The following is a 12,041-nucleotide window of genomic DNA, read 5'->3' on the forward strand; positions in this document are numbered from 1 at the left end:
ACACGACAAATGTGTGGGCAAAGTCCACATCGGCAGACATGAGACATCACGCTACCACTTATTATCTGTAATATTGTCACACTGCGGAGAAGCTTTGTTAGATAAGCGGAAAGGATAAAAAATAATTATGATGTGTATCTCAAAGATATATTATTAATTATTATCTCATAAATAATTACTTAATCGTATATTTTTGAGGTCCATACGTTTTCAAGATGTTGCAGGATATTGTTCGTTAGGGTTAAAAACTATTGACCGATTTTTTGTTGGATATAAGTAGTTGCATTTATTGAGTAAACACAGCAAAATAATTTTTCAAAATAGATTCTCATAGCTGTTTAGTATTTATTGAACATGCTATGTATACGTGTATTATTAAAAGCTACATGAATTAATAAAGACGTGAAAAATCAACTCAAATTAGCATAATTGTTGCATTAGTTAGATAGGTAATATAATATTCATGGTTTCTAGCTTAATCTCAATAAATTCGGAAAGACCTTAGTCTTTGCTTCATCCGCATTGCGAAGTTCAAAGTATCAAAGATATCGTTTGTGTATTATAATTTAATTCTGCAATAATGAACTTTGTATCACTTCAATTAATCATATCGTAATACATATTTATATCGCAATTTGTTTGTATTTATAGATTATTTACTAGACAGATGATTATTAAAAAATAATAGATAGGAATTAATTAAAAGTCAACTGTTCAGTTAAATATGGTACGTAAATAATATGTTGCCAGGTAAAATAATTAAACTTGATCAAATGTAACCGACCAAAGCTACTTTTCCATGTTGTTATTAAATATGAAGTATATAATAAAATATTTGATAATGAATTCGGTATATTACCTCAAATATTACACACTTGATTCGGGCTTAATTATGAATAATTTATAGTGAAATAATTGGGGTTGTTGCTAACTCGTACTCGATACAACATCCCTTACATTTTAGGGTTATATAAATATGATCGGTACGTGATTGAAATATTAAATTATGGCCTTAATTGTGGTTATTTACACTTTGATCTAATAACGTAGGTATCTAGATTCCATTTTCCAAGCTATTACACGCGTTTTTAACTTTCATTGTTTGGAAAATGTGTCATTATCATTCAAAACTTTATGGTATTTTAATTTTTAATATGTAAATGTAACAATGTAAAGGTGGAATGGGGAGGAGCTGATAATTTTGAACCTCTTCAACAAAATTTCAAATTTTTCATAGAACGATCAACTGTATTTATAATGAATACGTTGCGTTATCAAAAATATTTTGAGATGTGTAACTGTTATAGCGCAAAGTAAATGAAAACAAATAGCTAAGTATAATTACGAATGTAAAATAACCATAATGTTCCACACGAAAGTTATCTTCCTTGCCATAAAGATGTTCAACAAAAAACCGCCCACAAATGCTGCGACATTTTGCAGTTAAAACGAAAAAGAATACTCGTGAATGTCAAGAATAAATTATGTGGAGCGCCCACTTTATAAACTTGTTCTTTCCTGTAGGTAAGATTTTACTTTTAATTAATACATAATTGACCTCCAGACTAGACTAGGCGTTGCTCTTGTTTGTCTATTATTGTGGTCTAACTTTAATTAGTTTTATTTCGTGGGATAGTGTACTTGTGTTGAGGTAATACATGCAAGGTGGTCTTGGCTTTGAAACGGGGTTGACAAATTGGTTTGAGCCAGTCGAATGTTGAATCAATTTTCGATTTATGTTTCGCTAGGTTGCTATTTAATTTCCTATATAAAAAAAATATATTGATAAAATATACTTTTTTCTTGTCATTCCTGCGCAAGCTAATATAATGTGTCTTTCTTTATATTATTCCTATTATATAAAACTCACTGTTGTATTTTATTAAGCTTTTTACATCACATGCTATGCGTCAAGCTAGTGAGCAATTTTACAAAAATAAGTGTTTCCAAGGCTCACATAAAAAACGCATTATGGTACCTATTGTATACATTAGTGTAATCCTATATCGGCCTACATAAAAGACATCAGTCTCGGTCGATTTCTTCTTATCTAAGCTAAGGGTCTGTCTTAAGGTATTATGATTATTACCTCCATTGAGACGTGCTCATCTTTCCTCTCTCAGTATATTATTCCTTTACGTAAGCATATTGTACTTGATTACGTTGGATTGTGATCAACCAATAATCGTCGGCCATGTTTTTTACAATCTTTAAGTTAACTCCTTGGTGATACTTGATGAGTTTTTAAACCAAAAAGATCTAATCGATATATTTCGTTCAAATGAAAGTTTGTGGTGACTAAAACCACAATTAATTTTGCTAAAGAGAACTCAGTGCAAGAATGTACGTGGAAATCAGGCAATATTATTATAGAGTGCATCTTAGCGGAACTGCATTCTGACCTGCAGGTCAAGTGGAGTTATCAGCGCTTACGGATACGCGCTATCGCTGGCCAAAGAACAGTCCCTTATCGGTGCTAGCCCTTCCACTCGATAACCTATCTCTGGCCTTCGGATAGTGGGTCTGAAGTTCACGTACTAGATTACTGCTCTCGTTTCGAGATTTGGATGAAAAATACCCAGTTTTTTACTGAGTCACTGTGTTTGTTTGCTGTCTGTGCAATCTTTTATCGATATGCGTTATATATATATTATAACGCCCAATAAAAATTCGGCGCTACTGCGTATTAGTTTGCTTCCAAGCAATTTTTCTTTCAATAAAGCTGGTTCAGGTCTTAGGAATCTTAGGAGTTAGCTTTTTATGGATTTAGAGGAGAAGAAAATGCGATCTATTTGCGATACTTGCATTTCTTGCAGATCTAGAAAATTTTAAAGTGTTACCATAGATACAACACTTTCGGTAAAATGCAGATTATCAAGATAAAAATAAATTGATTAGTCAGCGTAATTAATTATTATCTGTATGACCGTATCGACCTCTCGATAACAAGCACTCAAGTACCTTACCTCGGTTGCTATTGGCAACAGAATTAACAGTGATGAGAAAAGAGACGTAGATATGAAATATTGAACTGTGTCGACTGGAAATATAATTGAAAGCTAAGGCTTTTTCAGGCTGTTAAATTTGAGTTTAAATAATATTTAATTCCTAAAATTATATAGAGGTTATAAAATGTTCGTCTGCACGTTTAAGATGTGTTACCTAGTTCATAATCTTTAGCATATAAAGGCAGATTTATGGTAGAGAAGAAATCCTCGTTTGTTTCTCAGATATTATACAGGGTGTCCCGCTTTCGGTATACTAAGCGCGAAGGGACTTGTAGTTTTGCATACACTGATCACATAAAAAATACTTAAATAACAAAATTACGCGAAAAATTTTTTGCTAAATTTTTCCTTAAAATCCATGTATTCGTCTCTAGCTTCGCGCAGCCGGCATATACCGCTTCGCTAATGTGAGTATTTTGTCTATGAAAACATAATCTTAAACGATAGCTCACATGCGGGTGGCAAAGTTGGGCGGTTTGCTTGTTGAGGGTGTACACATGGAATTTTAAGAATTCCTCTATTTTAAAAAAAAATGCGTCTGGAATTTTATAATTATTTTTTACGTACTCAGCGTATGCAAAACTACAAGTCCCTTTGCGCTTAGTATACCGAAAGTGGGACACCCTGTATACATAATGATGGTTGGTCAATAAAGTGGCATTGGTCCTAAAACTGGATATTAATTTAATTCGATAAAGTTTTTATTTTTGTATGCAGAACATGTGCAAACCTAGCTATACAGTAGGTACCTAAATATATACACGGATTAAAAGTTAAATAATAGATTGTTATTTTACCATTCAATTGATATAACCACCTCTGAAATAAGGCTGAATAAATATCGATACCAATTCATGATTTTCCACTACGTGGATTCATTCCACCGAACCAGTTTATGACTTATGTTATACATATTTGGTTTTAAACATTAAAAAATAACATGTGTCGCCTACACAAACAGCAAAATAAAATAGTTCCGGCATTTTCACATAGAACCGGTGCTAAATTAAAAACACATAAATACAGTGTAAAAAAAACTGGTTTGGAAACAAAAGTGCAAAGTACAAATTTTATGTGTTGTTAATTTTTTTGTTACGTCCAACTGGTTTCAATACAACTCATTTAATAATTAATTCACCATATTAGATCAGGATTTAGCAAGCCTGCTTGTTTCTGTGTTATAATAATATTGCACAAGCAAATAAATAATACATACTTATTCGTATGATCAATATTGTAAAGTTATTTGATTTCGGAAGTTTAGAAGACAGGAACTTTGGCTAATATATTGGAATCGATGCCTGGGCACAGATTAGAGAATAGTTACTTCGTGCCTGGGGCCGTATTATGAACTCTTATTTCGAGACAGTTTACGCCCTGAATTGAACTGTTATGCAAATTCATATTATGATCGCAATAACCATGGCAGAAATAGTAAAAAATTTACGACAGTGCCTTCGCACACCTTGAACGGGATAAAATATGTGTAAATAGGCAAATATGTAGCTTTATGATGGTTACAAAATTAAAATCGGTCGAGTAATTTTAACTAAATCGTATCATACAATTGATTTTTATTTTTATGTATTAGTTTTGTGATCATATTCATCTTAAAGATACACAAAAAATCGGCAATACCCGAACAGCGGAAGGCGCACAAAGGTCGCGTGGTTACTGGTTACGTCAAAGCGTAGCAGACGGTACGTGGGGTTCTATTCTCGGTCGGACTTCGCCCCCGTGCACATTAGCCGGTCGGTGCGCGCGCGCCGCCTTCCGTCCGCTGCGGATAGATTCGGGTGACTAGCTTGTGGAGGAATCTTCAAAAATAAAATATATATATACTAATGTGTTCTTTTTTGTGTTGATGATTTTTTTTTTTTTTTTTTTTTTTTATTGGTAATAGGGAAGATGATGCTTAAATTTCTTCCTTTCTTTAATTTGCTTCCCACCCGCGGCATCGCCCGCGCAGTCAAAGAACAACCCGCATAGTTCCCGTTCCCGTGGGACTTCCGGGATAAAACCTATCCTTTCTCGGGTATCAAAATATCTCTTTACCAAATTTCATGCAAATTGGTTCAGTAGTTAAGGCGTGATTGAGTAACAGACAGACAGACAGAGTTACTTTCGCATGTATAACATTGAAAAATAAGAAAATTTCGAGTTCAAACGTAATACCGAATAATTAGAATCTGTGTGCACTAATAAAAAAAATATGTTATTTGTTTCTTTATATTCCTTAAAATCCATGAACTCAAAACTATGAATTCAATTTGGTTCAACCGCGATGATTTCAATTGAACTTTATTATTCGTCAGTAACATTAGTAATTGATTTTGCTTTTTAGTAGGTAGGTATATCGTTATTTGCCATATTTTACAAGTGCAGTAGCAAGTAGCAACATTTATCTGTACAAGCAAAAACTTATCAGTGTTTACATTCGGCAGTATTACGTGAAATTATCATCGCTATGACCTTTTATTGTAGCTTTCTAGAAATAGTGTTATCATTCAATTATTACACACAATTGTTTTGTAAGAATATTTATGAAACAATGTTATTTTTTTTCATCGAAAATTTTTTTTTCGAGTTATTAACTTTCAAATGGAAATTAAATTTCATTTGAATAGCCAAGTTCGACTAAGTGGGGTAAAATCACTAACCTAAGTTAGTTTTTAAGTTGAAGTTCTATCCATTTACAATTACTACAAATTATAAGAATGATTGCTTCAAGCTAAACTTACATTGTTTCTGTATAAATTATATATAAACTATACAAAAATTAAACACAATAACATTTAAATTACATCGAGAACTTATATTTTTCCAAACCAATAGAAAGTTCGACGTATAATATGAGAAACTAAACTATAATATTACCGTATATGTGGTCGCCCTACTCCATTCCATACTTAGGTCACACGACGCTCCATTGTTTCTCGTGTAGGAGTCCCTCAGGACGAAACTGGGATGAATTAGGTAGAGATATCATTTACTTTGTCGCGTTATCGTCGTGCTGTTATGTTATATGTTATGTATAGTTTATGTTATATGAGATTTTTTGGAAAATATTTTTTTTTTTGCGTGAGTGAAAATTGACAATTCTGTCCAGGCGACGCGTAGGTAAACAAACAGAAAAACGGAGGAAAGTTAATAAATGCTCTTTGTTAGATAAGATATTACTTTACATTCCCAGTTATCATATAAAATTAGTCTTGCCGCGGATTTATTCTATTTATTCTGAGCACCTTACGATATGATAGGACATAATATAGTTAAATGATCATTGTTGTTTACGTGTTTGCCACTCTTACATTTCTGACATTGAATTGATAAGGTTGTTGACCTTGCTAAAAATATCGCTAATTGAGATTATGTCATTGCTATGTTGATATTTGGTGGTGCGCCAGAAGTTAATTAAGATATAATATGTACCTATACAGCATGTAAATAAAATTGAAGTGTTCGGATAACTATGTTTCTCAAGTGCTTATGGGTAAATACGCTTTTTATCTCAATCTTTCTCAAAACGTGTAAGTAGTCCAGTGGTTATCTGATTAATATAAATAGGTTTGTACAGGAAAAAGATTTTATCTTATTTTGTCTTCCATCTGTACTGAAATATACTTTATACCCGAGACATTCTATTGAGGTTAACAATCTCAATCCTTTCTTTTTTCGTTCAAGATTGGCTCTCACTAGGTTGATAGGTTCTTGTGTTCTTTATAATAAAAATACTCGAAGATTAGTCATACGGGTATAATATGTTTTCATAGCGTTCAGTTAATTTTTTCACGTATAAAATTGAATAAAGATATCTAGGCGATACAATTTTGGTAGTCGTTGAAGCATAATTCATCTGTCGATGAGCCATACTTCATACATCTGATTCCTTCAATGGATTTTATTCCTTATTGGTTTATTTTAAAACAAAACATGTGTAAAACAAACAACACCTTCTGACTAAACGTTATGTGATAGCAGCCTTTGTTGGAGCGTTACTAACATCCTTTATTCAGCGTTTTCTTTGTTTCCATTTTCCACTGTTATCAGTAAGTTTAGCATGACCCTCGAAGGCTAATGGTGGTACGGAAATAATAAAGTTATCGTCTATGTGTTAATGTGAATCACTCCTTGCTGATCGTGTAAAACAGATTTAGACAAATATCTCACTAGGAGGTGATCTTTAACCATAGGTCCTTAAGAAGTAATTTAAACATATGCATATTATGTATGCATGTATGACAGATCACAGAAGAGAGGTAGTATGAAGGACTGTATGACCATTCTATAGAGAGTGATCCAACGGCGCATAAAGACAACGTACTGCACTGCAAACTGCTGATTACAACACTGGTTTTCAGTATTTGTGTCATTGTTTAAAGTCCACGTAAGATTTCATTTTAGTGACGCGTCAGACTTTCCTGATCACGGTCACGCTAAGGTTGAGAATGGCGCGTTCGGCACCGTTTGCGTGCTCTGGCTCTGCCGGCTCGCGGGATTTGAAATTTTAATTCCAACTCAGTATCCGAACGGTGGTTGTGACAGATGCACGACTGACGTTCCAATTTTTTTTAATTCTAAGTTTGTCGAGTGGCTGTGATAATTTTTTAAGTGACGTTTGTGGTTTTTTTTTTACATAAACTAAGGTATGTTTTTTTTGCCATGTCATATTATATTTGCGTTCTGTTACCTCGTGTGGCCACGTGAGGTACAAAGTTTAACCGGATAGTTTTGTTCTTCCGCTATTAGTTATATTGATGTTTATTTTTTATTTGCGATAATATATTTTTAATGGTTTGCTGTTGAATTTAAATTTGAGCGAATTTTATTCGCATGGGTTGATAAAATAATTTTCGTAAAATTTACTATTTTGCTTTCATTTTTTTGGCAAATTGAATGCTTAAGTGCAAAAGCATTTAAAGCCGCAGGTATACCGTAAAAAGTGGCAAAACAAATATGTTTATCCCGTTATGGGATACTACGCGATTCGCATATGCTATGAGATCAACCGCTTACGTCAGAGGTCAACACCTCCTATTGTTATTTTGGCATAACCATGTGCTTCTGATAAATATTGTGAAATTCATTAGTCAACACAAACATGTTTGAGATTAGTTTTATAATCTGGCTTTATTTATTTGACCAAATTAATTGTTTTTTTGCCCATGCGTTAACTTTCATAAAATGTTCATGATACCAAGGGAAATAAAAATTAAAAATACATTTAAGAAAAGGTGTGAATTATTAACTTGACCTCAGGATATTTTTAGTAAGTTAAAGACCTTTACTCAAAAATATCTTGACTTTATATTGTGAGTTGGCTTCGATCACTAATTAAGTGTTTCAGTAAAAATTAAAATACAGTTTCACTTTCTTATATTTATGAAGGCTTAATTCGTAAAGTTGAATGTAGAAGGAGAATTTTTAAAATTATTATATTTTTATAAAAATACCGTGCGTACCAACTAATTTATAATACACTCTATATTAATTTATATTTTTGTTTTTAATTTTTTAATAATAGAATAAATCGTGTCTTTGTAACGTCCTTTATTAATAAGGTCATTGTATATTGTTATAGTTGGTTTTAGTTGATTAACTTTAGGAATACCTACCCAAGTAAAGCTTTTCTACGAAAATAAATGATTTATTCATTATTGAATTTCGACACACTGAAATACAAACATTGCTATAGTAAATAGTAGATACTATAAAATTATATTCATTATCATATCATACATAATAATAAATGAAATTTTTATTTATAATTAAGTGACATAATTTGCATGCTGTTAATAACGGCTAAACATGCTGGAACTCAATTGTTAACATCTATGTATACTTACCATGTTTTTTGGCAAATAAATTAATTTGAAAATTAATTTTGAATTTTGAATTTGAATTTACAGCCTTAGCATACAGCTAAGGTCTTTACCTCCAAATTGAACTTCTGTTCCTATTGAAAATAATAAAATACAAAAAGCTCCATTTCCCACAATGAAAATATTATGCGGTTCTATTTCTAGGTAATGTGAATTCGAAGGGTTCTTATTTACTCAATTTGTTAGCACAACCCTTGAATGTTTTTCCAAATGTATCGGTTTCTTTAACTTTGGGCATTACAAGGCAAATATCTTCAAATAAAAAGGTTTTGATATATTTTTCCCGTTCAATAAAATGACGTCAAACATTTTCCGCGTCTCCTGATTTCCTCCTAGAGGTCTAGGAGGCAAGTCTAAATACTAGTAGGTATATGTGTTTGTACTTGCACAGTTGCATGTCTCGACTCTCGACTCTCGAGTGTCGTAAAAAGGCTCACTTAATTAAATCTACGTTAGTTTTGCAACGAAGAGTAACGTAAAATTATTTCTTGCAGGAATATTTTAAAAACCTTTTAGTTGTGTGTGTTCTTATCCTCCCATAGATCGAATTTGATTCTGGTTTCATTTTATAGGACTAGAATATTTTTTTTAAGTATAATTAATTAAGTAAGGTAAAACAACAGGATCTACATATTTGTCTATTTGTCCCTTTATCCTTCAGCCAGGGTTTGAATACAAGATCTTTTACTTTGAACGCTCACGCGCTATTTATTGAACACATTAACTAAGAACTCGAATATTAATTATTATTATTTGCTGATTATTCTTTATTCTTCTTCTTCTTAAAATGCCTTCTCCTTTGGGAGGTTGGCGATCATTAGGGTATGGTGGTATTTCGTACCCGTTCTGTCCAAGATATTTTAAGCATCCTTCTATACACCCACATCTCAAACGCTTCCAGTTTTTTGGACATAGTCTCTACACCCGTATTCACAAACGTTACTGTGAGGTCTCATAGTAGGCATGGACGCATAGGGGTAGCAAAATCATTTCACAAACAATACTTAAGTGGTGAAGCGCACTATGCGCTCGTTAAACTGAACGCACAGCTAAGCAACTTCGATAGCTACTTTAAACAACGCATAGTAGACCAAAAACAGGCCACGTGTACAAAACGAGTGAAGTTATATTATTTTGTCGTCTTATTTTGTTGTTACTTTCGACCTCAAAATGGATTATAGCAGTGAAGAAGAATTCGATTATTATATTAACGATAGGATATTGGAACAAAGGACAATAATAACAAGAAAAGTGGTACGGGACTTTTAAGATCCTTTTGATTACTATAGTTCGGAAGAGTTTAGAAAACGTTATAGATTTTCGAAAGATGTTTATCATGTTCTTTTGCCACTAGTTATTAATTATTAATGAATTAATAAAATTGACTGAAAGAGGCTTACCAGTACCGCCAATGTATCAACTGCTGATAGCTATAAGGTTTTATTCCTCCGGAAGTATTCAGGTAAGTTTTAAGAAAACACTTACCTATTTATAATTTACAAATAAGTAATACATTATTGTATCAAAGAACCTAACAGTAGGTACAGTTTCAAGAATTTTTCAGAATTAAGTATAATATGTAGGTAATAATTTATAATCTTCATTTACAGATGATTACAGGAGATCTTATAGAAGTGAGCGAGCCGTCAGTTTCAAGAATTGTTAAAAAGGTCTCTCGGCTCATCTCACATCTGCTTGCACATCTGCATGATAATAAAGCAGTTTATAAATTTCATTGTCATTTACTCCTGTCAAACTCTACCATGAACTTAGCAATAGAAATGGACCAATCACATGCCGCCATTTTACGCAGTGCGTTTGCTTTGCCAAGCATTACTTAAGTTTTGTCTATGTGTTATAGTCAAAGTCCGATACACAGTCTCTTCGCGGAAGGACTGGTTTATCCTAGGTTTGGCCAAAGCCATCAGGCAATCCCCGAAATACATTTCAATTTCGCCCTTTGCCTGAAGTATTTTTAGTCAAACCCAGGAGCTCCTAACTTTTCAGTCAAACGTCGAAAGTAAATTATTCTGTTTCGGTTTTGGCCTAGTCAATCCTAGAAGCGACTGCAATTCTCGGTCAAACGTTGAAAAATTTCTTAAGATCGAAGATGTGCCTGACGTTCGGCTGTCTCTTATGGCTGGTTCACACTTTGATTAGTGCGAGTGCAGGTGATGAATAGTACTACGTGTGGACAGCGACTGTTTAGTGCGAGTGTTTAGTAGGCTGTGTAGTAAAGTGAATAGAAGCGTGTTCTATTTTTTTGCGAGTGGACTGCGAGTAGCCACGTCCCGCGCGCCCTCCCTTCCCCCTCACTCGCAGCGTGCCTGCACTCGCACTAATCACCTGCACTCGCAGTCAATTGGACACTACTCGCACTACACACCTGCACTCGCACTAATCACCTGCACTCGCAGTCAATTGGACACTACTCGCACTACACACCTGCACTCGCACTAATCACCTGCACTCACACTAATCAAAGTGTGAACCAGCCATTAGAGAAATCAGTGCAAAGGATTCAAAATTTGGTGGCCAAGGCTTTATAAAATGCCACTGCAATAAAAAATGCTCTTCAAAATTATGCAAATGTAAAAGGTCTAATGTATTGTGCAATTCTTTAAATGTCATAATGCCTCACCATGCCAGAATAAAGATTAATTTTTCATTTTAATTACCTAAGAAATTATTAAAACAATTAACATTAATGCCTCACCATGTCAGAAAAATGATTAATTTGTCACTTTAATTACCTAAGAAATTATTAAAACAATTAACATTAAAGTTAATGCCTCACCATGTCAGAAAAATGATTAATTTTTAATTTTAATTACTTAAGAAATTATTAAAAAAATTAAATAAATGTTTCTTTCTTTCTTTCTTTCTAAAACAATAAACATCAAAATTTTAAAAATGTTATTTTTTTATACTTAATCTTATACAAACTAACCTCCGTATATTCCAAAGCATTTATTTAATTATTTTATACTTTATTGCACATCGTACAAAAGGCGGGCCTAATGCCACACGGCATTCTCTCAAAGCATCTCAAATATAAAAGTGAAAATCACGTAAGCTGACCAATCAGGTGTCAGAACTGGCAGAGTTAAGCGGTTCTTAAGACTTGAAAGCTGCTTAAATGATAAAATGC

The 12,041-nt window shown here is 33.1% G+C and overlaps 1 protein-coding gene across 2 annotated transcripts in view; it reads left to right on the forward strand.

The window, feature by feature from the left end:
- The window catches only part of Acsl (Acyl-CoA synthetase long-chain), a 63,527-nt gene that overhangs the window by 3,322 nt on the left and 48,164 nt on the right, over positions 1 to 12,041 (forward strand). The window contains exon 1 of one of the 2 annotated variants that reach the window (XM_089701359.1): positions 7,521 to 7,654. The exons of the other annotated variant lie outside the window; for it this stretch is intronic. The gene's annotated coding sequence lies outside the window, so the exon portion shown is untranslated. Of the gene's footprint in view, positions 1 to 7,520; positions 7,655 to 12,041 lie in introns of those variants that run through there. 2 annotated transcript variants of the gene reach the window in all.

The sequence above is a fragment of the Colias philodice genome, chromosome 2, assembly GCF_061535455.1.
Source record: "Colias philodice isolate Cphi_HAF_F1 chromosome 2, ilColPhil1 Martin Lab GWU primary, whole genome shotgun sequence".
NCBI lineage: Eukaryota > Metazoa > Arthropoda > Insecta > Lepidoptera > Pieridae > Colias > Colias philodice.